The sequence below is a fragment of the Pogoniulus pusillus genome, chromosome 6 (assembly GCF_015220805.1).
Source record: "Pogoniulus pusillus isolate bPogPus1 chromosome 6, bPogPus1.pri, whole genome shotgun sequence".
NCBI classification, from domain to species: Eukaryota; Metazoa; Chordata; class Aves; order Piciformes; family Lybiidae; genus Pogoniulus; species Pogoniulus pusillus.
This window is the reverse complement of record NC_087269.1, coordinates 3,218,385-3,236,405: the sequence shown is the minus strand read 5'-3', so window position 1 is coordinate 3,236,405 and position 18,021 is coordinate 3,218,385. Positions and strand designations below refer to the sequence as shown.

Genomic DNA, 18,021 nt, shown 5'->3' with positions numbered 1-18,021 from the left:
GCCATGGTCTAGCTGACTCCATGGATAGGGCTGGGGGACAGGTTGGACTGGATGATCCTGGAAGTCTCTTCCAACCTGGCTGAGTCTATGATTCTAATACGGACCTTCCAAGCATTAGGAAGGTCTCAGATTGTATTAGGCTTTTGCTGCTTGCTAGGTACAAACCAAGGTTACAGTGCTGAGGACAGAACTGCGTTCGTAGAACAAACCAGGTTGAAAGAGACCTCCAAGATCATCTGGGTTGAGACACCTTTTCTTGTGGGCACTGTATACAGTGACTTCCAAAGGCAGTAGAAACAGATTCTAGATGATGTAAAAGTGCTTGGGGAAAAATTATCAATACCTGGTCTGTCAGGTGAACCCTTGACACTTCGGGGCAAGCTTTTTCACTTCGGCTGATACCAGCGCAAAGCTCTGCCCTTCCTCTAGAGACTGAAGCACACTGCAAGCATCCCAGACCACAAGCTAGCAACTGCTATTAAACCTGCAGTGAAAACACCACCAGACCACTGCATAAACATTTGCAAAGAGCTCAGAGAGCACCTCTCTAAATACGCACAGAGCAGGTGGGGAAGTGAAGAGAGCTCTGTCTCCCCAGTCAGTTTGCTTTTGGTCAGGGACCAGATCAAGCCCTCCTGGATACTTAACCACCCAGGTCAACCTCCCGACTCGCTGTCTGAGAGCCACAGCTTTGTAGCTCAGTTTATCCAGCTGTACAGCTGCTAGAAACCCTCATTAAGAGACTAGATGTAATGCTGATTTAATTTCCATAAATCATCCTGTAAAGCCTGATTACAGGCTACACACATAAACGCAAAACTTAATCATAAATTTGCAAAAAGAAAACATTCCAGAGCACTGCCATATATCCCAGACTCATTTAACAGCATTAATTCCACTTGTATTTCAGCTGGTTCAGATTTTTAGGCTACGTTAAATGCCATTGAAAGGACGCTTGTAGTTCCTACCCTGACATGCAGCACAAGGCTACCCCTGAGGTCTTCTCCCACCTGAAGACTCCTGCCAGCTTCTGCACCTGAACATCTGCCAGTAGAAAGGACTCCTCGTCTACAGGGCACCACAAAACACAAACCCGTGGCTTGCAGAGGCGTAGCAAAGCACAAAAGTCAGAGCTATGGGCCCATCCGCGAAGCCAAAGCACTTTCTACCGCCACGACAGCGAGCAGGGTTTGACAAGTTGCCTTTTCCCAGACGAGGCAGAGTCCAATAAAGCTTAACCAAACCCAACTCCTTTCCACGGTTTAATCGCCACAGTTGCCGGGGGACGAGTCCCTGGAAAGACCTCCTGGGCTGGATAATTATGTCCCTTCTATCTCAATGTTTGGAACACAGCCCCAGCATGCTTTTTGGCCTCCACAATTCTGGCTTCCTGACTACAATACCATAATCCCTCCTGGAGTCTCAGACTCAGTGAAAGCCACACGTAGTGTTTATTTTTCCCCTTGAAAAGGGAACTCTGTCTCTCTTCTCAGCCTACACTTCGGGGAGGAGCTGTCAGCCCCCAATGATGGATGGCTCTCCTTGCCACTCGCTCATCAAGTCAATTTTCACCTCGTCGCATACCTGCCCAAATTTCTTTGCCAAACTGACAGGCATGGGAAAGCTGACTGGTTTGGGGAGCCGCAACCAAATTCCTCCGGGCTGCACTTCGGTTTAAACACACTTAGCACACGCAAACAAGTAGTACTTGTTCAGCAGTGGCATTAATTAAATCCAATGCTCAGTGTTCTTTTTAATCTGCTCCCATTGTTGTTTATAAGATGTTTATCACTCCCCAGGGAAAGAGCACAATTTGTAGAGCATGTTAACCGAATCAATACGCAGCTCACTGTATAGAACTCCTCGGCATCTTTCGCTATTAGGCAGGGAAACAGCAGAAATCTGAACGAAATCTGGACCTTCCCTCCACAAGGCAAAACCTCGAGCGCCCTGAAAGCCCAGTGGCTTCATCACAAAATGCCAGGTAGACGAAGCTTTAACGCTAACAGCTTGGTGTAACTCAAATACTTATGCGCCTATATATATATATGCATACACACATACACCTATGAATCTAAGAGGACTCTTCATCACAGTTCAACTCCAAGCAAATCTGAGCATCACAGCTATTAAACATTAATTCTAGAGGACTAATGGGAACCAGCTTGCAGCTCCACTACTTTTTTCATTGTCTGAACTTCTTTCATTTGCTTTCCAGTACTATCCTGTTTTTCTCAAGTCTTTTGCCACTAAGAGATCAGGGGAGGGAAGGGGGGGGGGGGGGGGGGGGGAAATAAATCTGCATTTTAATTGACATTCCAGAGAGAGAGAGAAGTCCAGAGGCTGCTGATTGCTGTCTATTCAGCCCAAACAGGCTTTTCAGATGAAAATGAGTAAAGGCTAGTGGAAGATTTACAGGGATTTGGTACAAAGGAGACAATGAAGTTTTAAATGTTGATAGCGTTTCACACCAAACGCATAATGGGTCCCTGTTTGAACGGGACGTTTTGCATTTAAATATCTATTTCGCTGCGGATTTCTTTGCCTCCTCATTTCAGGCGGGGGGCAGTTACGTACCGCCGGCTCCTCTCCCCCGAGCACCGCGGCGGGCACGGCGGGGGAGGACCTCCCGCTTCCCGGCTGCTCCGGGCGGCCCGTCCAGCCGGTGCCGGCCTCCGAACCAGGAGAGGCTGCTCCCCCAGGGGGCTCAGCCTCCCCCTCTCATCCCCCGCTGGCTGTCCCGCTGTCACCGCTGGAAACTGTCCCCAAAGACTGCCGTGCATCCAAGCGGCACGTACCCAGCGGTGCTGCTCGGGCTTCCCGCCGCGCTACGCAAAACACGACCAAGTGACAAGAAAATCCGTCCCGCCGAGGAGTAATGGGAGCCCCGCACCGCCGCGGCCCGCCCCGGGGGCTGCCCAAGCCCCGCACCGCCGCGGCCCGCCCCGGTGCCGCCGCGCTCCAGGTGCGAGGCCCCTCGTCAGGAGCCGGAGCTCTACTGCGAGCGAGAGTAGGGAGCCGGGGATGTCCCGGGACTCCCAGTCCTTCACCACCACACCGCCTGGCTTTTTAGGGGCTGCACCTCCCTTCCACAGCCGCCTGGCTTTTTAGGGGCTGCACCTCCCTTCCGCCACCGCTCAGCCCAGCCCGGTGCTGTTTACCTGCAGCGAGAAGGCTCCGCGGGAAGGGTCCGCTCCCCCGCAACAGGCGGGTTCAGGCGCGGTGCCGAACAGCGGCACCCTGAAAGTGGGGGTAAAGAAAACTCCTCCGCGGCCGCGGTCAGTCCGCGGGCAGCCGCGGCGGGGCCGGCTGGCAAACCCGCAGCGGCGCAGCGGGGCGCATCCCCCGCGGGACGCGGCTGGGGCAGGCGGGACGGAGAGAGGGAGGCGAGGCAGGAGCCCGCTCGGCGTCCCGTCCCGTCCCCTCGCTCGGCAAGCAGCGGCTACCGCCTCAGAGGGGCGAGCCCGCCGTGCCCGGCGCCAGCTGCCTCCTCCCCCGCGCAGGCATGGCCGAGCAGAGTGCCGCGGGTCCCGCTCCGCTCCATCCAGCCGCCCACCCCGAGCCGCCGCAGCTTTGTCAAGCCGACAACCCCCCTCGGTGGGTGGGTTGGTGGTTTTCTTTCCCTCCTCCTCCTCTCTCACTCGACGCACTCCTCCGGCTCCCTTCCTCCCTCCCCTGGTCACTCCCCCAGCTGCAACCCGAGCCGTTTCCTGGACGGCGCTGCTCGCCTCTGCCAATCGCGGCAGCTGTGGCGCGGAGCCCCTTCCCCCGCGGCCCGGCCCGGCCCGGTCCGGCTCGGCTCAGCTGGGCCCGGGGCACCCTGGGGCGCCGCTTGCGCTCCGTCGTCCATGTCCCCGGGAGAGCGTGAAAGCGCATCACACAACCATCATAGGGCTGGAGGGGGAAACCCGCACAGCCCTGCCTGGGTCGCCCCACTGAAAGTTTTTAAGCGGATAGTAAAGACGGCGGGTGAGACGTATCCCACCGGGGTGACTCGCTTCGGGCCTGGCCCAGGGCATCACCGTCCTGTCTTGGTGCTTTCTTGGTCCCTGGTGCCCTCCACACAGAGGGGTGATGCCAGGCAGCATCGAAACGCTCCCACAAAGGTGGTACCAGGTCAACTTCCCTCGAAAACTCCAGATCGTTTCCTTTTTTTCCCCTGAGAAGCCAGGGCTAGCCTGTGGCCTCTTCAAGCTGCAGAGGATGGCTGCATAACACCCACACCCTTGGTGTGGTAGCCTTTCAGCCTAAAGCCTGATTTTGCCTGCCCTGTCAATCTGTCTGCACCTTTAATAAGAGCATGTGTGATGCCCCAACAGGAACGCTGGCAAACAGCTCTGCAAACAGCATTTGCCTACACGCACGCATTTAAAACTGCTGAACATTGCCATTCGCAGCTCTGCATAGCTTCACCCGAAACTTAGCGAAGCGTTTGCTTTAGATGCCGGCAACTAAAAGGTTGCTAATGCGCAGCCTGTGTAACGCTGGCTTGGTAGAATCAGCCTGACACCGAAATCGATACGCGGTGCTTGCCTCAAATTAAATCAGCGCTGATCAATTTAATGTTACTGTATTTAAGCAGCGCCCTGCTGTACGTTTTGGATGCTGCGCAGCAGTAGTGATCAAGGGGATTTTCAAGGACTCTGGCTGCACCTCTGGGAACCTAACTTCCCAGACACCAAAAACCTGCAGACAGGTTTTCTGTGGAAAGCTCTTTTCCCTACCATGGGCAGCAGGTAGGAAAGACAGGAGGCAATTTTGTAGTTGATTAGAAACACGGGGGTGGGTTGTTTGGGTATTTTTTGGTTGGGGGTGGGTTGTTTGGGGTTTTTTTTTGTTGGGGGTGGGTTGTTCGGGGTTTTTTTGTTGGGGGTGGGTTGTTTGTTTTTTTTTTTGTTGGGGGTGGGTTGTTTGGGTTTTTTTTTTGTTGGGGGTGGGTTGTTTAGGGTATTTTTTGGTTGGGGGTAGGTTGTTTGGGGTTTTTTTTGTTGGTGGTGGTTTGGTTTAGTTTTTATTTGGGGTTGGTTGGTTGGTTTGTTCTGTTCCTCAAGCAACAGACATCTGAACATTCTAATTGAGAAGCTGAGATGTCAAGACCCAATTTTCCCAGCTCCGGGCATGTCCAGCGCCCATTGAAAAAGCTGTTAACGCCTTCTCACATAAATTATTGTCCGGCACAGGAAGCTGCGATTCATCGATATCTTTCCATGCTCTGAAAGAAAAGGAAGCATTCCACTAAAAATGGCAAATCGGAGCACCTATTTCCAATGTCTGGAAGCACTTGTCAGAAATTATTCTCTTTTTTTTTTTGGGGGGGGGGAAGGGGATGAAAAGATAGCAGTCTATCAATAGCAGCCCTTTCTCTTAAATGAGCCGCATTCTCCTAAAGTGGCTCACAGCAGCCCAGCTCCTCAATCGCAGAAAAGCAGAAGCATGTTTGGAATTAAAAAGCGGGGGGGTGGGGGGGAGAGGAGGTGGGATCAATTCTGTCATCATATTTAGGCTTCAAGAGATCTCAGTGGGCCCAGGGAGCCTTTCATAGCGGTTAGGCTGCTGAATGAGAGCATAATCTCTTTACAGTTTTTTTTTCCCCCCTCCTCCTCTCAAAGTGGCTGGGATCTTTTCTGTGAGCCCTCCTGCACGTGAATGGTGTGGCTAATAAGCCTATTAATGAGGTTCCACAGCCGAGTGTGAATAGGTAAATAAGCCCCAATCTGTTGAGGTTCAGGAGCAAGGGCAGTAAAGCCATCATGAACTAAAGGTGACAGTTTGAACTGAAATAGGAACAACAGCTCCAGGTTTCAAGCGAAAAGAATAGGCAGACAAGGCACGCATTCAGGCTCCTTCTACCCCCTACCGAGTCCTATTTTCTTTCCCATTCTTCCTCCTTTATAAAATGTCTTGAGTAGTCACCCACTTTTTCAAAAGCTCTTGAGACGTCCTTTTTCATCCTGGCAATGATACATCAATAGGGAGGAAGGAAAATGAGGACACCAATGCTCCTTTGCACTCGCACGTTTCAAAAGCAGGCACAGCGCTGTCCCCCCTCGCTTATGGGAGCGGGGGAGGAGAAAGAAAGTTAAATTGAATCTTTTAGCCCTGCCAGCTCTTTGTCACTGCTGTCAGCTGGACCCTGCGTCCCACCCCTCCGCATGCAGGCAGGGATACAGTTAATGTTCAACAGGGACACGGCTCAAGTGAGGGGCTCCAGCTGCAGGGAAGGCACAGCTGGGCTCAGCCAAAACTCCGCCGAGGAGCAGGCAGAGGTGAGAAGATGAATTCCTTTCCACCTGGCATCTCTTTTTACCTGGCAGAGTAAGGTGCAAATGTGCCTGCTGCTTCTGGGTGGATCCACAAGAGCCCAAATCGAGGGCTTTTAGGGATGAAAGTAGAAGAAGGTTAAGCAGGAGACAAAGAGCTTGTGTCTGTGAAAGCGATGAGGTAAGATAGGCAAGCAATGCCTTCGAGGGATGTGGGGAAAGTCACCTTAGGAAAAAACTCATGGCACAGAGCTTCTGAGCACTCCTCAGTTCTAATCCTTACAGAGCCTCTGACATTTCTTTTAAGCGCTGGAGATGTCACTGTAGTCAGGGCTCCACGGAAAACAGCTCCTCTGTGGAACCCCAGTGAGGAACCAGCCCTGGCTCCTGCCACATTGCAGACAGATGGCAAGAGAGGCCACGGGGACCTGAGGGAAGCAAATTCTCCAGGACCGGTCTGTTCTCCAGGTGCTGGACCTGCTAACATATCACATTTCTATCTATTTGATTTTTTTAAAGGAATGTGATACAGAAAATTAAATAAATTAAAAGAAAAAGACTCCCCCCCCCTCCAACTGGAGTCCTAGAGGAGTCCTCTAGATCTTAATTCAGCCATGCACAGCACTGAGAGTTTGGCTTCTCCACAGAAGACAACAAGGAGCAACATTTCCTCCTTGTAATTCAAGATGTCTTTGTCCAAAATTGTGGCTGGACTGTGATGGATACAACTGAATTCTTGTCTAGGATTTCATTTTAGTTAAGTTCTTCTAAGTGCCTAAACCCAACGTCTAGCAACTGTTTACCTGGTTTCCAAAGTATTTATGGCTCCTTTTCCTGGCAGCTTCAGACTTTTTTCTTTCTAGAGTGCCAAAGCAGCACATCACAGGAACCCACTTCTGAAATTCGTGTTGTTTTCAAAGATAGGCAAAGTTGCTGTCAATATTTGTCAGCATCTAAGAGGAAGTCACTTCACATAAGCACAAACCCTTTCTAACACAAAAATACCCCTGCTTCTGAGAGACTTCCATCACTACTCCTCACCATGTATTATTTCAAGATGCAGCTAAGCTGGAAAATGGAGATAAGAATTTCTCTGTTTTAATGCCAGAATACCCCATAATTTTCCACAAAAGCCTCAAGCAGATTGGCTACCAAGTTCTTTCACAGCAAAATCTAGACAGGTGGGAGAGTTGCAGCTCTCAGCCCATAAAGGACTGAGTTTTGTGGCTGTTTATCAACACCCCCCCCCCCCCCCCTCATTTTGGTGAAGCAAATGAACTGCTTTTGCCTATGAATGTTTGATGTCTCTCTGCATTCTGCACAACAGAATCTAGTTGACTGGATAGGGCTGGGTGCTAGGTTGGACTGGATGAGCTTGGAGGTCTCTTCCAACCTGGTTGATTCTATGATTCTATGATCTTCAGAGAGCTGAAGCAAAAAAACAAAGAGATTCATTTCACTGCTGCAGTGTCAATGACTTGCAGTGGCATTTTGAGTGTCAGCACTCCCTCCAGACTGCTATGCCTCGTAGCCATGTAACCTTTCTGATACTCCTCTCATTCTGTATGTCTTAAGGAAGAGAGTCCAAAACAATATTTGTTGTTGTTACTATGCTGTTGGAAGATAAATGTAAACAGGAAACATGCTGTGTTATGAGCAGGGTATTGCACTGGGGTGCTGGACATGGGATGATTTCTGCCCTTCCACGTTGCCTTTCCTACACAGTCCTGGGAAAAGCACTTAACTTGTCTGTGCCCAAGCTCTCCAGCTATGAAATGAGAATAATAGATGCTTCCTGTCTCCCACCCTTTATCCAGCTCATCTATTTAGATGGTAAGCTCCTCATCCCTGACCATGCTTTTATGCGTGGCTTAGAACAATAGGACGCTGATCTCAGCTGGAACCTCCAGGCACTTCCATAATGCAAATATTGAATACTAAATAATCAAAATAAAAGAAAATCCTCAATTTATTATGTATTCCCCCACAAAGAATTTGTCACACGCTGTCCTGCCGGAGCACCTCTGGCTCTCGGGGGAGACAGGGTGGAAAGCAGCATCCTTTGCAGAACTTTTACCAGTGAGCTCCCCTCCAGCAGGCCTCAGAGAAACCATGTGAATAAACCCCCTTTCAGCGCCAAGCAGGGCACAGCAAGGCAGAGCCAGACTTATAAAAGCTCAGAAGACAAAGGCTGCAAAGACAATTTGTCTTTCTGCTGCAGATCCTGGATGTATTTGGCCTGTTGGCCCACGCACTCCGTATTCCTGTCTCCAGCTGATCGATAGGCGCTGGTTTGTTTCTCTGCAGCTCTGTTGTCTAACTAGACCGGCTGGTGCTCGTGGCAGCTTCTCCTGCAACCTTACATCACAGCAGATTCTTCTCTGGTGACACCACGGGGTTCCAGCAAGCGTGCTCTGACTTTCAGGCAAGACCTCAGAGCAGAAGGTGTGAGCTTGGGCTTACACCAGGGTTCGTGTTACAGCTTAAGCCCTGGAAGAGGGACAACACTCAGGGCAAGGATCCGCGGTGGAGGCACTCTGCATTCTGGGCTGGGTCCTGGAACCAACCATCCTGCCTCTACCAAATCCCTGCAGACCCCTTCTGCTTCCCGCATCCTTCGCCGCAGTGCCAAGCTCTGTGCTTCCAGTTCACACTTCCAGAGGCCCAGCTGCAGACACAAACTGGCACAGCCTCTCTGCAGCAATCCACAAAAATGAAAGTCATTTTTATCACTGTCCACAGCCCTGGGTAATAAAGCACTAAATGCCTACAACTATTTCCCTGCCTCGTTCTTCTCACAGAATCATAGAATCAAGCAGGTTGGAAGAGACCTTCAAGCTCATCCAGTCCAACCTAGCACCCAGCCCTGGCCAGTCAACCAGACCATGGCACTAAGTGCCCCATCCAGGCTTCTCTTGAATACCTCCAGGGATGGTGACTTCACCACCTCCCTGGGAGCCCATTCCAATGCCAATCACTCTCTCTGGCAAGAACTTCCTCCTAATATCCAGTCTATATTTCCCCTCACCCAGCCATCTTAAAATCAGTGTTCCCCAAGCACTTCATGTTTCTTTCTTCTCCCCCAATCCTTTGCACATAATTTCACTTCCCTATCTCCTACCATAGTTTTCAGAGGAATTTTCTTCTTCCTCTGTGTCTCCCTTGCAGTGAAAGCCATGTCTTTGGTCAGCTCCAGTCCCTACTGTAAGTTGACCTCCTCCTTCACTTTGCCAGGTGATTAAGGTACCCACAATTTGACTTGACAGACTGGATTGCTTTGGAGAGAAGCCAGTGACCTGCCCAAGAGAGCCTCCGTGTCAACAGAAGTGCGTGGAGGTTCAGCAGTCCTCACTTTTTAACACTGTAACCACATTCACAAGCTTCCAAGTCCAGAAAAGCTGCAATGAAAAGGTGATGGGCAGGCAGGCAAAGCCCAAAACCAAACAGGGATTTCCTGTTTGATACAGAAGTCACAGGTTTCAGAATCATAGAATGGTTTATGTTGGAAGGGACCTCAAAGCTCATCCAGTTCCAACCTCCTGCCATAGGCAGGGGCACCTCCCACTAGAACAGGTCACTCAAGGTCTCATCCAACCTGGTCCTGAACACCTCTAGGGAGGTTGTGGAGCACAGAATCACAGAATCTTTGATCACATTCTGTGATTCTGTGATCCACAACCTCCCTGGGCAACCTGTATCAGTGTCTCACCACCCTCACTCTAAATAACTTTTTCCTAACACTCTGTTTAAATCTCCCCTCTGCCAGTCAAACCCATTACCCCTTATCCTGTCTTTAAAAGACCTTGTTTTACTCTAGGAAAGCTCCCCAAGTCACCAAACAGACCTAAACCATCCTCTTTCTCAGCACACAGACCCAGAAACACACTTTTCTCCTTCATTCTGTTGTGTTGCAGGGAAGCTCAGTTTGCATGAGGTCTAGACTTGCATTGCTGATTCTTCCTATGCCTATCAACAAGCATTCATAGATGTATGCCTGTTTCAGGGCTGCTTTTCACTTAGATGGCCACAGCTGGGTCCTAGAGATCCTTGTCATCTCTTAAAGGATAGGATAGGTCATGTCAGTGATTACTGGAGGAAAAAAAAACAACTCACTGGCAACTGAATGCAGAGAGACAGATACTGATGGAGACTCCCAGAACCGCTGAGTGCAATGGGTCAGGAAATGTTTTGGGTAGTAGATGGGAGCAAGGAGGTCAGAAACTTGATTCCAGGGGAGACTTAGTTAAACATTCAATGGGATTCATTATGTGAAAACCACTAGAAAGGAGCATGTTTCTACAGGCAGGGCAGGGCTGTTTTATCCTTGCCGCTGCTGTAAAAGGCTACGGACAGCTGCCTACGCCAGCTACTGTCCTCTAGTGGGAGGAATACAGCAGATCCGTGTGGATGCGCAGAAATGCTTTCCCTGGTTATTAATGGGCAGTGCTCCTTTAATCTGCCAAGGAGAGACTCGTCAAGACAACAGGACTTGATTCCCTGACCACCTTGCATTTGGTGAGCAGGTAGCATGAGCATCCTGGGCAAGAGGACTGCTATAAACAAGGTTTATAAAGCCTTAGAGATGACGCTTATATCACCCGTGGAGAGACTGAGGGCAAGCTGCACAAAAGCTTGGAGGCCAAGGAACTGCGTGGTGCTATCAAGCAATCCCCTGCCATGGAAAGGTGATGTTTGGCTTCTAGATCACACAGCCCATCCAACATCCATCCGAGGAGATGCCAGTGAAGCCAGCACTGCCTATCCCACCCTGCCGTGAGTGCTTTCTCCCCGGCTCTCAAGTGCTGAGTGAGCACCAAGTGGACGTTGCTTGGTGCTGCCTTCCAGCTGGCCACACACAAGATGAGGCAGTGCTTCCTGGCCCCGGCCCTCTGCTGTTTGGGAAGATCAGGTCCTAAGAGCATAAACGGGGGGGGGAGGGGAAAATGCAAACCATTCTGGCAGATCCCCCACGATGCTTCCTGTGAGGAAGCAGAGTGTGCGGGAGACAAGGGTGACCTGGTGTGCTGTCCCCTGCCCCACGGAGTGCTCCTCGCCTTGAGCGCAGACAGACCCAGCTCCTGTCTAGCGATCTGCAGGACTCTGTCCCACAGGCACTCCACACACAGCAAATAGGAGGAGGCTCACAATAGATAGCCCCTTACAAGCCATCTCCTCTGTGCACCTTCCCAGGCTGAATGGTTCCCAAAGTGTTGTCTGCTTGTTGTAATGCTGGTGAGTGACAGGTGAGAAATCTCTCAAAAGAGGGTTTTTTAATAGGGGCTCCAATTTTTACTGGCATGTTCCACCTCATTGCATGCAAACAAGAGCGATTCAGCAACAAATCTGAAATCAACTAGTTTCATTTTCACCACAGAGGATGAGAAGCATGTAGCAAGGAGTCAGGATCGGGAGGAGCATTGAAGCCTTAGCTGCAGAAAGCGCTGAGGAATCACACAATTAACCAGTTGGAATCACACAATTAACCAGACCTCTAAGATCATCGAGTCCAACCTATCACCTAACTCTCCTTCATCAACTAAACTATGCCACTAAGTGCCCCATCCAGCCTCCTCTTAAACATGTCCAGGGATGGTGACTCCACCACCTCCACAGCAGCCCATTCCAATGCCAATCACTCTTGCTGGGAAGAACTACTTCCTGACATCCAGCCTGAACCTGCCCTGGCACAGCTTGAGGCTGTGTCCTCTTGTTCTGTCCCTGGGTGCCTGGCAGAAGAGCCCAACCCCACCTGGCTATAACCTCCTTTCAGGTAGCTGTAGACAGCAATGAGCTCTGCCCTGAGCCTCCTCTTCTCCAGGCTGAGCAACCCCAGAGCTTTCCTGGCGTGCAGCCTTGGCCATGCTGTGTAGGCCAGGGAGGTAGCTCAGCACTGCAAACACACGAGGCAATAAATTTTATTCCCTAAAGCTTTACATTCAGCAATCTACTTTCTGAGGGGAAGGGAGAAAAAAAAAACAACCAAGCCAAAGCAGTCCCACCCTGCTAAGCATGTAGCAACAGGCTCCCAGTTCAATTCTGGAAAACAGAGAAGCTGAATCATTTCAAACAGAAAGTACTGTGATCTCCAGCCTACTACCAAGAGGCAGTGAGGGGGAAAAGCAGGAGCTGAAAAACTGACCTAAAAGCAAAGGAGCTACCTTTGTCATTTTGCTCACCAGGAAAACCATCACTTACAGATAAGGAATAACACCTGTGGAACCCTGTGCCCACAAACAAAACCAGAGTAAGCACTCAGTCTCCTCCCGTGCCTCAGTGAGGCTCCGTTTCAGCAGGTCCCATGGCAGGAGGAGAGGCAGTAGAAGGGCTAAAGGGGGAAGAAGCTGAAGGAGGGAAGGGAGGCATTCACGTGGTGCTGCCAGTAGAACTGTCAGGAGGCCAGGATGTGATGTGGGAGTGCAAGGTTTGTCTGCATGCAGCCTGGCCTGCCTCACAGCTTCAGGTCTCTGCTGCTTTGAGTGTAAGGAGCAGACCAGGAGCATTTCCCAAAGGGATGTGGAAAATGGGGTTAACCTCCTCCACCTTCCCCAGTTTAATAGAGACAGGGATCTGCTGGAGAGGATCCAGTGGAGGGCTACAAGGATGGTTAGGGGACTGAAGCACTGCCTGATGAGGAGAGGCTGAGGGACCTGGGGCTGATTAGTCTGGAGAAGAGAAGACTGAGAGGGGACTTAATAAATGTTTATAAGTAGCTGAGGGCTGGGGGTCAGGAGGAGGGGGGGACAGGCTCTGCTCACTGCTCCCTGGGATAGGACAAGGAGCAATGGATGGAAGCTGCAGCACAGGAGCTTCCACCTCAACACAAGGGGGAACTTCTTGACTGGAAGGGTCCCAGAGCACTGGCACAGGCTGCCCAGAGAGGTTGTGGAGTCTCCTTCTCTGGAGCCTTTCAAGGCCTGTCTGGATGTGTTCGTGTGTGACCTGAGCTAGATTGTGTGGTCCTGCTCTAGTGGTGGGTTGGACTTGATGATCTCTTTGGGTCACTTCCAACCCCTAACATCCTGTGAGCCTGTGACCTGTGGCCTTCTTCAGAAAAGGACTTGCAAAAGATCCCAGAGGTGTGATTCAGGCTGATTAGAGACAGTGAGTGGCTTTGTCCTCCAGGAAAATCTGCCTGATTCTTGGATATGTCACCTCCAGGGTTTAATACTGAAGCTTCCTTTTCTTGGATGCTAAGGAGATCACCAAATGTGCCCAATCCATCACTCATTTGGAGCTCTTCTCTCGGTAAAGAGAATCGTGAGAGAAGGAAATTAATTACACCAGAGGAAAATGTCTTGCAAAATCAAGGTGTATGTGTTAGAATCATAGGATAGGTTGGAAGGGACCTTTAAAGGTCACCTAATCCAGCCCAACTACAACAAGCAGGGTTATCTACTAGTTCAGGTTGCTGAGAGCCCCATCCAACCTGACTGGAAGGTATCCAGGGATGGGACTTCTACCACCTCTCTGGGCAAACTGTGCCACTGTTTCACCACCTTCAGTGTAAAAATATTTCCTCCTCATATCTGCTATTCCTTCTTTTCATTTAAAAACATCACCCCTTGTCCTATTGCTACGGACCCAACTAAGAAGTCTGCCCTCATCTTTCTTGCATGACTCCTTTAAATATTGAAAGGCCACAGCAAGGTCTCCCTGAAGCCTTCACCAGGTTGAGCAACTGCAGCTGTGCTGCGTCCTGCACTTCGGTCACAATAACCCACAACAACCCAAGCTTGGGTTAGAGTGGCTGGAAAGCTAATAACAAGTGATAGAACAAGGAAGAAATGTCTCCAGTTGTGCCAGGGGAGGTTTAGAGTGAAGAGTAAGAAAAATCTCTGCTCAGAAACAGTTGTTAAGCACTGGAACAGGCTGCCCAGGGAAATGGTGGAGTCACCATCCCTGGAGGTATTTAAAAGATGTGTAGATGTGGTGCTTAGTGACATGGTTTAGTTGTGGACTTGGCAGTGCCAAGTTAAAAGGTGGACTTGACAATCTCAAAGGTCTTCTCTAACCTAAGTAATTCTGTGATTTGATGACTCTCTCAGCCATTCCCCACGGGAGAGCTGTTTCAGCCCCTCTCATCATCATTTTTGAGGCCTCCTCTGAGCTCACTCCAACTGGCCCACCTCTTTCTTGTGCTGAGCTCTGCAGAGCTGGACCCAGCAGTGCAGGTGAAGTCTCACAAGCGCCAGACCAGAGAGGCAGAATCGCCTCCCTCAACCTGCCTGCCGCACTCCTTCTGCTGCAGCCCAGGAATTCGGTTGGCTTTCTGGGCTGCCAGTGTGCATTGCTGGGTCACGTCCAGCTTTCCACCCACTTTTCAGCCTGCTGCACAGGGCTGCAGCTCCAGGAACTGGTGAGCCCAACGACACATGCCGGAGAACAGGCAGCAGCCTGCAGGCAGTTGCCGACCTCCGCTCCCGGATCGGGTGGTCCGTGGGGGCGGGAGCTGAACTGCATCGACAGAGCGGTGAGGAGAAGCAGTTCGCAGCTGTTTGCACGATACATATCTTGTGAATAAATAAACCTCCTCTCCAGCGCTGCTGGCTCTCTAAACATTCTGTAGAGACGTGCATTCACTCAAAACCTTCTGAAAATAAACACAAAGTGCTGCTCGGCAGAGCCCTCCTCCAGCCCAGACCCTGCGCCCTGGAAGCGGCGCCTTGCAGCGCGGTCCTTACCAGCGTCTCTCCCTGCTCCCCGCCCCCCTCCCAAATTTCTCTGCTCGGGGAATGCTTTGTCGCCGTTTTTCTGATGCAGAGACACCTCAGAGGCCATAGCTTAGGGATTCCAAAACCCCGATGGGCTTTTATTCCCCATGCGGCTGCAGGCAGAAGGAGGTAAAGAATGGTTCAATGCGGCGCAGCTGAAACTGAGCTCTGGGTGCCGCAAGCTGCAGCTCAGATGCATTCCGAGATAACCTCGGTAGTTTCAAGAACGTAACAAGAGCAGCCTTAAGTCAACTTAAATACTTGCTCAGCCTTTTTTTTTTCCTTTTTTTTTTTTTGTCTCAGGATTAATGTCAGACTGAGGCTTTTTTTGTTGTTGGTTTGGTTTGGGATGGGTTTTTTGTTCTTGGGATTTTTGAGGTTGTTTTTTTTGGGTGGGGGGGTTGTTTGGTGTTTGTTTGAATCGTAGAATGAGTCAGGGTTGGAAGGGACCATAAGGATCATCTAGTTCAAGTTTGCTGATGACACCAAGCAGACAGGCTGGAGGGCAGGGATGGCAGCCAGAGGGACCTGGACAGGCTGCAGAGGTGGGCACAAGCCAAGCTCAGGAGGTTCAACAAGACCAAGTGCAAGGTCCTGCATCTGGATCGGGGCAATTCCAAGCACAAATGCAGGCTGGGCAGTGAGTGGCTGGAGAGCAGCCCTGAGCAGAGGGACTTGGGGGTGCTGCTGGATAAGAAGCTCAGCATGAGCCAGCAGTGTGCACTTGCAGCCCAGAAAGCCAACAAGAGCCTGGGCTGCATCAGGAGAAGTGTGGCCAGCAGGACCAGGAAGGTGATTCTCCCCCTTTGCTGTGATCTGCTGAGACCCCACCTGGAGTACTGCATCCAGCTCTGGAGCCCCCATTACAAGAGGGATGTGGAGATGCTGGAGTGTGTCCAGAGCAGGGCCAGGAGGATGCTCAGAGGGCTGCAGCAGCTCTGCTGTGAGCACAGACTGAAAGAGTTGGGGCTGTGCAGGCTGGAGAAGAGGAGGCTCCAGGGTGACCTTCTTGTGGCCTTTTCAGTATCTGAAGGGGGCTACAAGAAAGCTGGGGAGGGATGTTTTAGGCTCTCAGGGAGTGATAGGACTAGAAGGAATGGAGCAAAGCTGGAGATGGGTAGGTTCAGGCTGGAGGTGAGGAGGAAGTTGTTGAGCATGAGAGTGGTGAGAGGCTGGAATGGGTTGCCCAGGGAGGTGGTTGAGGCCCCATGGCTGGAAGTGTTTAAGGCCAGGCTGGCTGAGGCTGTGGGCAGCCTGCTCTAGGGTAGGGTGTCCCTGCCCATGGATCTGGGGCTTGTTAGTCTGGAGAAGAGAAGACTGAGAGGGGACTTAATAAATGTTTATAAATATCTGAGAGCTTCCACCTCAGCACAAGGGGGAACTTCTTGACTGCAAGGGTCCCAGAGCACTGACACAGGCTGCCCAGAGGGGTTGTGGAGTCTCCTTCTCTGGAGTCTTTCAGGCCTCTCTGGATGTGTTCCTGTGTGACCTGATCTAGTTTGTATGGTCCTCCTCTGGCAGGGGAGTTGGATTCGATGATCTCTTTGGGTCCCTTCCATCCCCTTCCATCCTGTGATCCTGTGGGTTACAGTGCTCTGGAACACTAATTATCTGCTGCAGCTTGGTGGGCAGTCAGCCAGGTGCCTCCTGCCAGCCTCTCTTTGTTTCAACTTGCTCAGTTGTACCAAGAGGCAGCTATGACCATTTTCAGGTCTTTTCCTGAAGCTTCAGTTGTTGTTGTTCAAAGCTCTCATGGACCATGCCCACAAGACTTCTGACCAAGTGACTGTTTCAAGATGCAGCTCTTTATTCTGGGGTGAATTCTGGAGACTTCTCGAAACTCAGAAGGGAAAAAACCCCTCTCCAAAGGGGCACCTGTGGCCTCTGGGATGAATTTCTGTTTTATGGTCGCCTGCAAGCTGGCTGAGAGACACACCCTTGCTTGCTGGAGTACAGATAAGCTCCCGAGGACTTCAAAGGGATTGCTGAAGCAGACTGCAATGAATTTCTGCAGAAATGTAATGCACAGCATGTGTCTGAGGGGATGGAGAAGAGCTGGGGTGGTTTAGATTAGATAGCACTATTTGGCTTCTGAGGGGCTTGGGGAAGTGAAGGACACGTAATTGTCTTTTAAAGTGCAATATTTGCCTTCACCCTCACTGCAGAGGGGCTTGCAGATAAGCAGTGGAAATCATTTCCGTGTGAGGGCTGAGTGCTGCTTTCATGCAACTCATCTCCCTGAGGTCAGTTTTCCATTCAGACTGCCAGCATGCTGGAGTAAGGCTGGGTTATAGAATCATAGAATGGCAGGGGCTGGAAGGGACCTCCAAAGCTCATCTGGTCCAGCCTCTTGCCAGAGCAGCATCACCCAGAGCACATCACACAGGAACACATCCAGATGGTTCCTGAATATCTCCAGAGAGGGAGAGTTCTTGCCAGAGAGAGTGATTGGCATTGGAATGGGCTGCCCAGGGAGGTGGTGGAGGCACCGTCCCTGGAGGTGTTCAAGCAAAGCCTGGCTGGGGCACTTAGTGCCATGGTCTGGTTGACTGGATAGGGCTGGGGGCTAGGTTGGACTGGATGATCTTGGAGGTCTCCTCCAACCTGGTTGATTCTATGATTTCACTGCCTCCCCGGGCAGCCCATTCCAATGCCAACCACTCTCTCTGGCAACAACTTCCTCCTAACATCCAGCCTAGACCTCTCCTGGCACAACTTGAGACTGTGTCCCCTTGTTCTGGCCATTGCACCTGTGCCTCATCTGCTGGAAGTTCACTGCTGCTGTTTATTGGTTGATTCCAGCTTTGCTCTGGAGGACTACAAATACACTTTGTCAGGAGCTAATGGGGGTGATCTTTCTCCTTAACAAGATAGCTTTTCATTCTACCTGAAGCCAATAAAAATCTTTCAAGATTTCAACACAAGGATGAGTTTCTTCCCATGATGGAAGGCACTCACAGAGAGCCAGCCTTTACTCAGCTTTTCCCAAGGTGAATGTTTCCCCTTCTGATAGCAGGATTTGTTTTCCATGAAGAAATGTGCCAGACCAC

General features: G+C 50.9%; 1 protein-coding gene across 10 annotated transcripts in view; it reads right to left on the bottom strand.

Annotated features, from left to right (window-relative positions):
* FGFR2 (fibroblast growth factor receptor 2) overlaps positions 1-18,021 on the bottom strand; it is a 196,526-nt gene that overhangs the window by 116,414 nt on the left and 62,091 nt on the right. For 2 of the 10 annotated variants that reach the window (XM_064144249.1, XM_064144250.1), the window contains exon 1: positions 3,162-3,419. The exons of 3 other annotated variants lie outside the window; for them this stretch is intronic. The gene's annotated coding sequence lies outside the window, so the exon portion shown is untranslated. Of the gene's footprint in view, positions 1-343; positions 359-2,577; positions 2,757-3,161; positions 3,420-18,021 lie in introns of those variants that run through there. 5 more of the 10 variants (XM_064144240.1, XM_064144241.1, XM_064144246.1 and 2 more) reach the window with 3 other exon arrangements.